Here is a 12,702-nt window from a genome sequence, read left to right on the forward strand (position 1 = left end):
TTGTGAAGAGCTCTATAAAGTAAATTACTAGGACTGGAACTGCTTTCTCAATGATATGTATATTTTAAATGTTGATAGCTACTGCCAGATTTTCCTCTAAAGCTTTTGGACCAATTCACAGTCCCCACCAATGGGCATGCCTGTTTCACAACAACCTCACCAACAATGCACACTATTATTAACCTTTAATCTTTGCCAGACCATGTTAAAAATGGATGTTTTTATTGCAATTTTATTTGCATTTATTTTATTGTTGTTGTTGTTGTTGTTGTTATTATTATTATTATTATTATTATTACTTGTTTATTGGCCACTTTTATTTTTCTCTTATATTTTGACTGTGTCTTTTGCTCATTTGGGAGAGGGAAATAGCCCTTTATCAATCATATATATTGAAAAGCTCAATTTGGATGAAGTCAAGATTTGTTGAGGATGATGACAAAAGGAAGCTGAAGCAGAGTCTTTGGTCCAAAGAGGGAACAAGGTTTCTCAGCTATGGTTGCTTTGTTTGACGAGAATGGAGTCAGTCTGGAGTCCTCACCTGATTGATGGTCTCAGGGAAGAGTTGACAAGCCAAGCAGAGCACACACCAGAGGGCGAGACACAGAGCATATTGAGGTCCTTCTAGTACGTGGCAATACTTACTTCCTGCATGTCTTACTGCCTCCCTAACTTCACACCTGCCCCAGCAGCTCCCAGGGACACAGCCCTGGTGTGGGAGACCAATGTAGGGGACAGCCACTGGGGAAAATGCACAAAGCTATAGCTGCAGAAAGAAGCACCTCTCTGAAGACTAAGGCATCTTAGAACTCAGTGATGAACACTGAAAAACAGGCAACAAAACATGTGTCCAACCATGTGAATAGGCTTCAACCTTATTACCTGATCTTGAGCCTCATTTTCCTTTTACAGACACAGCTGAGTCAGCCAAGGTCTGGTTAGAGCGAGCGCATCACAAGTGAACCAAGTAGAACTTTCCAGAGTCTCCTGTAGTGTCATCTAATCAGCATGCTCTGCCCTGGTCTCTCCAGTTCATAAACGTTTTGCTAATGAGTGCGAAACACAAGGGTCCGTTGGCTCAAGAACCCGAGCCCCCAGCAACACTTCATTCCCTCGTGTTTCTCCCTGGGAGTCCCCAGTGGGATACCCCACATGTACTCGTGCACCAGGCCGTCAGATGCAGCCACCATGCAGCTCTACTGTCCTCTTTCTCGCTTTTCCGTTCCCACCTGTTGTCTACAGAGATGCCTGAAGCGTGTCTCCCCACCCCAGCCCTCCATTAAAATGTCTATGCCAAGCGTGTTGTCCTCAGATGTTTCTAAAATCTCTAAAACTCAGGGTTCCAGGATGATATTGGGTTCTTTGCAAAAACAGGGAGAAGAGTGTCTTCCCCAATTCTACGCAACACCCTTTGACCCAAAGACTCAGAGATAATATGTTTGAGTCAAGAGTTTCGTAAAATATCCATCTTGAAAAATGCGATAGAGTCCACAGCCTTATCCCCTCCCAAATCCAACCCTTAACTTTGGAACAGGGGACTTCTATTCCCTGCATCTTCTTGCTTTTTCTGGCTTCTCTTGCCTACTAAACTCCTTTTGCCTCCTCCAGTTTAAAGCTTCTCTGGGTATGAATGGCCGTAGATGGATGGGACAGCGGGAGGGAGTGGTTAAGGAGAGATGTAGTGTTTTCCATCAGCTAGTAAAAATGCCCAACAACAAGTATAACCTTATTATTTTCTTATCGCTCACTAGTCCCAGGTAATTCACTTTTCTTAAGTTGATCTATGTTCCTTATAAAGTGCCACAGCAACTACTCCTCCAGTTTGGTACCCAGATCCTCTGAGCTGTTAGAAATGAACACGACGTGTAGAGATGATAAGCGCCGAGTCAAGACACTGCAGAGTTCCAGCGGGAGGAGTCTGTGGTCCGTTGCTCCAAAGCCAGTCAGGGACGTTCACACAGCATGGCTTTGGGAACCACTGCCGCCATATCATCACGCTGCTCACGTCTTGTGTTTTGTTTTGTTTGCATCATACATAATCGCTTTGTTTGTTCTAAGTAAATACCCAGCAGTAGTCAATGCCCAGTCCAGTAGCTTCTGCCGCTGAAATATTCTCTGCCATGCCCCAACGTGCATCCCTCAGAAAGACTGCAATATGGACACATGCTTATCAAGTTTAGGCAAAATGAGCGACTGAGGTCAGCCGAAAGCAGCATCTTCATCTTCTGGGGGCAGGAGTGGGTTCTTCGGCCTCTGTGGTTGCCTTGGGGAAGAGCTGGCTCTGCCTATACTCCTTTGCTTTGCTCCCTGAGGGGGAAGGGACAACAAGTTTGAGGCAAGCACGGGTTCTTACATCGTAGGCTGAATAATATCTAAGAGAACTGAGGTCTTTGTGTCAGTGGTACGACTTAATGATGTACTTATTAAGCCATCCTCCAACCACCTGCGGAATCTACCCAGCTGTCTCCTCCGGAACTGATACATTCTCCCACTACCTCTGTTTCATGGTTACGATGCCTTTCAGATTTCCCCTCCGCCAAAGGCTTGGACCTTGAGGCTGTTTCTTACTTTTTATTTCTTCTGCCTCAGGCAAACTATACCTTCCTTTTCTTTGGCTTCAAATTGAGCTTTCTCTGTATGCAGATAGCCAGGTCCAAAAAGCCTACGGAGTCTCCCACACAAAGGCTAGGCTGGCCAGGTAGAATTAGCTTAATTCAGAAGAATGAGCTTTCCCCAACTCCCATGGCATCCCTCAGGTACCAACCACAGTTCCTGAATCCTAAACCACCTCCCAGGCACCGTAGCTCCCCAGCTGTTATCTCCCAAGGGCCAAGAGGCCTTTCTTCTAATGCAGAAGGGTGGACAAGGTTTTACAAGCCGACTTTGATCTGTCAAGTTTATCTGCAAAGGGTTCTATTTTAGAAAATGAATTCCCTGTCAAGATTCTTCTTTGACAGCAAAGAAAAAAGTCTGTAAGAAATGGGCTGGCTGAAGGGATCACAGTTAATGTAGAGAGCCCACCTCTGAACTCCTCGACGTACACACTGCAATAGGAAACTGATTCATCGTAGTTGGGTTAATGTCCCGCTAGATGAGTCTACGGATACAATTTAACGTGCGTCTCTCCTCCCATCAGAGTTGCTACATAGAGACTTTCTAGCTAACGTCAACTGAGAATTTCTGCCCTTGCGTTGTCTATGTACCTATAACTGGCATAATTTTCCCTGGGGTCCTGCATTCCAGGCTTGACCAAACTACCTGGAGACATCTGAAAGTAAAGGGCTTTACCTACAGGAACCACTCCTCTAAGGGATGGTAACTCTGTTCCATCAGCTAATAACTGTTGTTCCTACTGAAACTGTTTAATATAGTTAGAACAAATCTTGGTTAAGCATTATCTATTTAACTTGGGGATAAGTATTATATATTGGTTCATACTTCACCCTTCAAGGCTTTTCTCACTTTTATGAGAGGTAAATTTATAAAAATCCATCGTCCCCTTCCTAGCGCTCAGGCCACAATAAACTTCCCAACAGCTCTCTCCAAAGCAGCTTTTACCTACGAAGCGACTAATGGTCTACTTTCATTTGATTTTACTACCTCAGGTGAAGCAAAATCCTGGGGTGTTCATATCAGTTAAATAAACAGAAGTCTAGCTTAGCCCACCCTCTAAAGAGATGGTGTCAGTACTTCCTGAAAGCAATGATTTATTATTTTACAGGACACTTTCTCAAAATGCTTGCTAGCTTTATTCTTTTACTATAAAAGTTTTTTAAAATTTTATTAAGGTACAATTGACATATTCTTAGTCTCAGGTGTACAACACAATAATTCGAGACTTATATATACTGTGAGATGATCACCACAAGGAGTCTAGTCAACATCCATCACCATATGCTAGCTTTATTCTTAATACACTTCGGGCTTGGGTCTTCTGTCCAATATCTTACCTTAGAAGCAAGTAAAACTGAGTGGACCTTCTCCTCCTGACCACCATTAACCTTCTTTCACCTAAGGGAAAACATAAAACCATTTGCAGCTCTCCTTGTTCCCTGGTTGCATGGAGGGGAAGTGGCTGCAGAACAGTGCAAACGTAATGTCTGTCCACTGTTTCATCAAGATCTCACATGGGGCCCTGCACAGCGCTGGGGTCCTGGGAACAAAGGTGGAAAAAGCTGGTCCCGGACTGCAAAAAAAAAAAAAAAAAAAAGTGATTTCCCAAACCAGGAGCACTTAATAAGATTGCAGATTCTCTGCTTCCCAAGTGAGTTAAGAGTCTCCAGAGGTGGGAACCCCCAAAAGATGATTTAACAAAAGTCCCAGTGGATTCTGACACAGCCAGGATTACAGATCACTATGAGGGGGAAACCCGTATGAATGGGAATAGAAGGAAAGAAACAATTCTGGACAATGGGATTGAGCCCATGATAGTACTTGTATGAGGTTCTATGAGAGTGGGCTCGCCATTCAGGGTCTGGTCAGGAGACGAGCTACGCCAGTTATTGGAACAGGGGTGTTTAGTATGAGGAATTTTAACATGGTGATAATCAACCGAAAGAAGAAAATAATAATAACTCCAAGTTACCACAGAGCTAGCCCCCAAAGGAAGCAGCTACCACCACTCCAACTATAGCAAGAAGGGAAGGGGGAGGAATTATCAAAACTCAGCAGCTCAGAGGAGGGGCTGGGTGGGTCTGGAGCCCAAATCTCTGAGGAAGGGGTGCCAGCTAGTTGGTTTTGGAGCCTCCAATGAAACTGGTCCTGTGAGTTTGGAGAAAACCACAGACTGGATCAGGTGCACGTTAGGGAAAGCCTTAGACACACACAAACCAGAAGAAGCAAGTCTCGCCTTCCTCTTCCGACTTCACAGCCTCCCTCTAGCGCCCCCTATAGACAGAGCCTGATAGGCAGCCGCCGGCACAGCAGAAATGTGCGGAGTCCCAATCCCAGAATCACAAAGCTGAATAAAGAGCATTGGGTTTAGAGCTGAGAGGCTGTAACTTAATAACTGAACATGGTTTTTAAAAATAGAGGAATTTACTAGACAGGCATCATGCTACTTTACAAGTGGAATTTTATTTAATCCTCGCAATCCTATGAAGATGAAGCCCAGAGAGGTCAGTTCACTTGTGGAAGGTCACATAGCAAGTGGTGGAGCTGCATGAAGTCCATACTTATTGCATGAGTTGGTTCCAGTCCTCACGGAGGGCTCAGATTAGGGTATTTTTCTCCCTTCCCTATTCTTTTCCCAGGAACAGGCTTCCATTCTCTTTCATCCTCCAGAGGGGTTGCATGTATATGCCCCAGGTGTAATTCAGTTATATAAGAGGTAAGTTTTTCTTTTCTGATTTTTCTGAGTTTACCAGGATTTCCATGTAGTTGGGGTGTCACGGACTGCCATCCTGACTGGATGCCTGAGAGGGAGTGATCTCAAGCTGGGAAAGTCAAATGATCCCACCCGTACCCCACCACCACTCCATTAGTATCCCAGACTCCACCCATCTGGGGAGCATGTTTTGGGGTATCGTGAAGGGGTGGGAGGGAAAATGTTCACATGGTATAATAGAACAGAGACAGGAAAGTTTTGGTAAAGATAGGCAACATTTCTGTCGGGGCATCTGGCGAGCTTTTAGATGCTAATGCAGTAAAGTGAAAGCCAATGGGAGTAACAAGAATCCCTGGACTCAGCCAAAGGAAGGGACCTGCCCAGTGGAGGCGGGGCTGGGTCATCCTAGTTCAGTTGCTTAGAATTAGACTTTGCACCCTGCCAGCTTCTTTTGCATGTTTCCCCATCTATAAACACAAATTTTAAAAACTCTTCTCTAACCCCACATCCTCACTCAGCTCGGTATCACTCAAGATTCTTCAAAGAGTTGTCCATACTCACAATCTCCCCTTCATCGCCTTTTCACTCACTCCGATCTGGCCTCTGCCCCCACTTCCCCATAAAAACCATTCTTATTAAGGTGACAGGTAACCCACTTGCTCTTAAATCCAATAGGCCTTTATCAGTCTTTATATCATTTGCTGTCTTACACCGTTTGGCACTGTTGACCATGGCTTCCATTTTGAAATTCTCTCTTCCATTGCCGAGACGCCGACGTAGCTACAAGTCCATTCTATCTCCCAGCTCTGTAGCAGTGAGGGCTCTTCTAAAGCAACAAAAACCAATTGGGAGGTGGGACAAAGGCAAGGGGCTGGCAGGGGGTGTGGTGGCAGAAAAATTAATTTGTCAGGAGGTTTTGAACAAGCTCATGGAACGCAGTTGATTCAGTACCTCCAATTCTTCACCACCCCCTGCAACCATACTCATTGTAATGTGACTTTGTAGCTGCTCCCACCCCTGCAACTTGCTCTGGCCTATGGGACGTTAGCACTTGTGACACAAGCAGAGGCCTGAGAAAGCCTTGGCATTTCCAACTGTCTCTTGTCCTCTGCCCTTATCCTGAGAACATGCCCTGTTAACTTGCTAGAGGAGGAGACATGTTGAACATGGCTGAGTCACCCCATTTGTCTCACCTGAAGTCATCTTAGAATTCACTCAAATCCCAGCTGACCCTCCCACCCCGACATGTGAGAGGGTCCAGCCAAGGCCAGTAGAGTTGTTTAGTTGACCCTCAGCTAACCACATATTCATGAGTGAACTTAATAGAGACCAGAAGCACCCCCTACGTGATCCACAGATTCAGAAGCTGACTAGACAATTAGTGTTTTAAGTCATTAAAATTGGGGATGGCTTTTCATTGGCTTTTTAGGGCTACAATAACAAAACACCACAAGACTGGGTGGCTTACATAACAGAAATTAATTTTCTTATAGTTCTGGAATCTAGAAGTCCAAGATCAAGGTGTCAGCAGGTTTGGTGTCTTCTGAGGACACTGTCCTTTGCTTGCAGATGGCTGCCCTCTGGCTGTGTCTTCACATGGTCCTTCCTCTGTGCACATGCATGTCTGTTGATGCTCTGTGTGTCCAAATTTCCTCTTATAAGGACACCATTCAGATGAGATTAGGGCCTACTCTAATGGCGCCATTTTAATTTAATCACCTCTTTAAAGGTCCTGTCTCCAAAAATAGTCACATTCTGAGGTACTGAGGGTTAGAATTTTAACCTATGAATCTGGGGAGGACAAAACTCAGCCCATTATAGTTTAGTTACACAACATTCTTGTGGCAATAAATACCTGATACATGCCATCCAAGGCACAGCAGAAGAACCAGGCCCTGACAGGACAGGAAAAAGGCAGCACTCAGGAGCCATTAAATAGGATCTAGCGAACAATGTCTTCAAGTAGCTGCTCAGGATGAACCAGCTCTGACTTTTTTTTTTCCTCTTTTTTTCTTCTTTTTCTTATGTGGGGAATATTCCTTATGTCATTCTTCTCAACAGTATGTTTTCAGAGAAAGAATCTGATTGGCCCAGCTAGGGGACCTGTACCCTCCTCTGACACCTTGATTGACAATTCTGCCATGGGGGAGGGGTGATTCCCTAAAGGAATATTGAAGAGCAGTTGACCAAAAAGTGGGCCTGAATTCTGGGCAGGCAGGAGAAACATAGGTCCACCGCAGGCCCTGGCTCTTCCTTTGTCCACTTTGTCCACAAGCCAGGGTAGCTGGAGAGCTGGCCAATGCTGGATGACAGCCTGAGCATCCAAAAGATTCTTGAACAATTGGAATTGCAGCACAAAGCTAGCAAGATGAAATTAAACAGGGATTCATGTGAAGGCCTACACTTGAGTCCAAAGGAAATAACAGTTGGTGGGGGACAAAATAAGAGTGTTGATGTTAACGGTGGCTCTTGTGGGAAAGACCATAAGCTCAGAATGAAGCAGTTTAGCGGGAGGAGAGGCCAAGGATGGCGGACTGATGCTGGGCCAGAGAGGGTTAGGGAATCGTGTCCTCGGCCTGAGTATTGCCTCCATTTCTCCGTGGTTCACTTGGAATAATAACAGCCTAAGACTATTGACAGGGTGCCTACTATCCACCAGGCCCTGTGCCTTGCCTGGTTCATCTCAGTTAATCAACATGAGCACGCAGTGTTATTGTTCCCACTATACAGGTGAGGTAAGTGAGGCAAGGAGAGGTTAAGTAACTTGCCCAAGGTCACACAGCTTTAACAGGAGCCAGTTTTGGACCCAGGCAACCTGACTCCAGCCTATGTGCTCAGAGCCACTAGCTAGGCTGGCTCTTAGGAAATGGGACAATGACACTCTACTCTCATGGGGGCTGGGACGGTACAGGAGGGAAGAGTGAGTGCTACCAACATGCCGGGGACTTTAATATACACTAACGTCTTCCCTCCTGGAAGATGAGGATTCTCGTCCCCATTTTAAACCCGAGGCTTGACGGGAAAAGAGCGAGGATGTCTGGAGGAATAGCTGGAGGAATTGGTGTACTTTCTCCTGAGACAAACATAAACTTAGGGTACATTTGGGATTGGGGCAAACATTATTATTTAAATTTATTAAAATTCATTAAAATTATTTAAATTTGTATTTATTTAGCTCCTCTTAAAATGAAGTTAGAGCAATGGTTAGAATTTACAGCAACATAACGTTTTCTCCAAGTTATAAAGGTCTTTCTGATACAGCTTATTAATACTCACAGTCATCCTAAATATAATAGTATCAAGATTATACCATTTACTAAGCATTAATTATGTGCTGAGGATGTCCCAGTCATTATATATGATGCCACTTTAATAATAAAATCACAGTAATGGTTATCACTGAGCACTTAAGGCAGGCATAGTGCCACAACTTTAAATAATAGGTACTATAATTATCCTCATTTTGTAAATGATAAGGTGAGGCACAGAGGGCCTCAATGTGCCCAAGGTCGCACAGCTAGGAAGAGGTACATGAATCCAGCTGTCAGACTCCAGCCAGGCCAGTTCCAATAACCGTGCAGCACTGTCTCCTGGGAGCAGCAGAGAGGAATCATGGACACGTGGCCGAGAAACCCTAGAATTCCAGCACCCAGTGTGGGACTGTCCTGGCTGAAATCTAAGACCCCTCTCACCCCAGGAGCTGAAAGACCCAGAGCACAGACCTGGGCAAATAAGAACAGATAAAGCCTACCCAGCCGGGCTGTGCAGGGATCCCTCCCCAGGGGCCCGGGGTCCAGGCTACAAGGAGGCGGATGCACAACGGTTCCAGCCCTGCTGAGACCAGCCCACATGTGTTTTATTAAAAAGAAGTATTTACCCGGCCTCCTCCTGGCAGGGCTGCACGATAGTTTATTAGGACTTCATTTGGAGTGTAAATTGTTGCTGGTTTATAAAAAGGCTCAGCAGAGCAGCTCCGCTGGGATGGCCCCAATCCACAGCACGGGGCATGTGAGGCTTTAACTCAATCATTGATTTCCCTCCGGAAGGAGCAGCACAGATATGAGCCACTCACTTGGCTGCTTCGCTGCTGTCTTCTCGCACCTGCAGGGCAGAGGTGGCGAGACTCCCCCGCCCCTCCTGGCTCCATCTCTGAACACACACACACACGCACACACGCACACACACAAACACACACACACACACACCACTAACTTCTCTAAGGGCCTGTACCATTGTGGTTGGTGCCTTCCCTAGAAGGCCAGTACAGTCTGCAGAATATCTGACGCTGGGGGGCATTTGAGGGCTTGCGGCTGTTGACCTTGTGTTCAATTATAGTGCATGATGGTCCCAAGAGCCATCCCTAAAGGGAGACAGATTTGGGTTCAAGTGCTGGTTGGATGACTTGAGCTTGGGCTGTCAGATTTAGCAAATAAAAATACAGAACACACAGTGAAATTTGAATTTCAGATAAACAATGAATAATTTGGGGGTCTAAGTATGGAACAAGCGTCTCTGAAATTTAAATCTGACTGGGCATCGTCCCACAGTCTATCTTGGCAAGACTCCCCTGGGCAGGGGACTGACCTTCTCTAAGTCTGCTTTTCCTCACCTGTAAAATCTCAGGATTCTTATGAGGCTCCTGTCAGGCAGTGCCTATAAAGTGCTTAACACATTCTCCAGATACTCAATAAATGTTGCTGGCCAAGTTACTGTCATTACTTTTACATTTGATGTAATCCAACCTGCATTCTCTTATGGTCAGTTGTTTACATCGTCACCCCTAGGTCCACCAGAGGACCAGTCCATCCTAATCTTTGTCTCTCCAAAGCTTAGAAAGTTCCTGGAACAGAGTAGGTGCTAGTAATAATATGCTAAATAACTTAATTGATTATCAGTTTAACTGTTGCAAAAAAATCAAGAGCCAGTGAGTGAAAAATCAATTATCCTATAAATATTTACCCCAAAGGCAAGATTCCCAACTTTTAAGAAGTGATGGTTGCCTATCTGTCAACACATATTTAACATGTCATGTTAAGATGTTAAAGACACCTGAGAGTCTGCCATGGTTCAAATTTTCTGATTCCTCTGTAATTCTCAGTTTTATCATCTGCAAAATGGAGATAGTAACAGTACCTATGTCAAAAGATTCATTCACGTTCATAGATATAAAATACTTATTTCAGCATCAGGCATGTAGAACTTGGTGCTCAATTAATGGTGGCCTGAGACATCCAGGGGAAATTGACAGGACAGCAGGGTGCACAAGAGGAGGGGGGTCCTGTGGAAGATGAGAAAGACACAGGCACCCCCTGGCCACAAGCCACAGGCCAGAGCAGGGTGGCCCACCTGTGCCCTCAGAGGGTAGTGGAGACTTGCTCAAGGAGGCCTGGATACTGAACACGGTGCTCAGAGCTCCTACTGGCATCTGACATCTTTGTTCAGTGTCCATCTCGAATGTCACTAGAATGCAACTCCGTGAGGGCAGACACTTTTAAGTTTTTGTTTACTGGAATATCCTAGAAGGACACCTGGCCTCGAACAGGGGTATGAGTCAGCTGTCCAGGAAGGATGTGAAGAAGTCAGGTTGAGAGATTTTCTATTTTCATTTTCCTTCCTTTCCTTCCATCTCCCCTCCTCCACCCCTCCCTTCCTTCTTTCCTGCCTTTGAGGGTGAGATGAGCGTGCATACAGAGACTAGAGGGAGAGGACCTGGGAAGAAGTAGGGACAGAAAACAACGCAGAGAAGCATCTTCTAGATGACATGGGAGGGATGGAATCCTCTCTTACCTCTTCAGTAAGCTCACTCATCCAACAAACACTTTCTGTACATCTACTGTGAGTTACCACTCACTCCCACCTCCGTCTGGGGGGGTGGTGGGTGTAAAACATGACTGAGACACTAAAAGAATGAAGCTCATCTCTATGTTGTGACTTGGAAAGTACTGCAAGATACATTTCAAGTTGGGGGGGTGTTACGTAGTGCATAGTGTATGCTCTCTCTCTTACACGCATGAGTGTGCACATGTGTGTTTGAATATATGTATATATATTACATAAAACATCCCGACAAGGATGTAAAAGAAATGGCTCACAGTGGTTGCCTCTTAGGGAGAGAACTGGGGAAGAGGGAGATTTCTGGAATGGGACAGAGGTAACTTTTCATTGTATAACATTTTCTTTTATCAACTACTTTGCCATATGCATGAATTACCATTTTCATTTTTAAAGTACTGTTAAAAAATGGAGGCACCAACCAAAAATGTTTTAAATTTTTTTCTATTTATAAAATAATACATTCATAAAAAAGGAACGAGAAAACTATTAAAAAGAAAAGAAAAGAAAGAAAAAAGCAAAGCAAAGCATCGTGATTCCATCGTTCAGATATAACCATTGGGAACATTTTGGTGGTTAATCTACTATTTTTTTCCAATGTAGATATACTTTTTTCCTACCAAATGCTAGTGTTTTGTATCCTGGATTTTTTCCCAGTGTTGAGCCATATATTGGGCACAGTTTCTCACATCATTGAAACAGACATCTGATTATGTGGCCATGGTAGAGATATCCCATAATGTGTTTAATCAGATCCTTATTGTTGGACATTAGGTTGTTCTAGATTTTTCTAACCAGTATAAATAACGCTGCAATAAACATCTTGTATGTACATCTCAGATTATTTCCTTAATGAAAATTCTTTGATATGAAATTGGACAAAAGGCTAGCTGTGTCTATTTCAATCTGTGTTAACAGAGAAAACGTTTATGCTATATTCAGGAAAAAGCAAACTATGAAATAGTATGATTTATTTTTACCCATATATATGTGGGTGCATATGTGTATGTGTGCGCATACACAGACAATACACGTTTCTTACACATACACATGTCCGCGTGATATAAAAGATGGAGAAGACATATACAGAAAAGTTAATCCTTTTCTCAGGTCGGTGAAATGGAGTAATTTTTATTTTCTTCTTTTCGCTATTTTCTAAACTGTCTACTGTAGTGGATACTGTGATGCACCACTCAGGTCCCTGCTCCCAGGAGGCTCTCCTGCCCCCAGTTTCTGAGACACTTTCCAGGAGTTGTCCTCAGCTGAAGGAGCGGACTCACCCAGGGTCACGTGCACTTCCCGGGGACATCTGCGTCTAATGACTGGTCCACGTTGGCATGCGAAGGCCTGGTCGCATGTCTTCCTCCCATCTCCAGAGCTCCCAAGGGATCACCTGAGGCCTTTGTTGTGATGCATCACAGCCCAGTTTCTCCCTCTGCCCCAGTCCTGCTTTACTCCCTCCTGCCTTCCAGGTAAGCCAGCCTAAAATGAACGCGTTCATTGGGTAATGAGGAAAATTTTAATCTAAAAAAAATTCCTTACAA

General features: G+C 44.5%; 1 long non-coding RNA gene across 3 annotated transcripts in view; it reads left to right on the top strand.

The window, feature by feature from the left end:
• Positions 1 to 12,702, top strand: part of LOC116657603 — an 84,922-nt gene that overhangs the window by 58,578 nt on the left and 13,642 nt on the right. For all 3 annotated transcript variants that reach the window (XR_004312774.1, XR_004312775.1, XR_004312773.1), the window contains exon 2: positions 12,332 to 12,630. This is a non-coding gene — a long non-coding RNA (uncharacterized LOC116657603). The remainder of the gene's footprint in view (positions 1 to 12,331; positions 12,631 to 12,702) is intronic.

Source organism: Camelus ferus, chromosome 18 (genome assembly GCF_009834535.1).
Source record: "Camelus ferus isolate YT-003-E chromosome 18, BCGSAC_Cfer_1.0, whole genome shotgun sequence".
Classification (NCBI taxonomy): Eukaryota; Metazoa; Chordata; class Mammalia; order Artiodactyla; family Camelidae; genus Camelus; species Camelus ferus.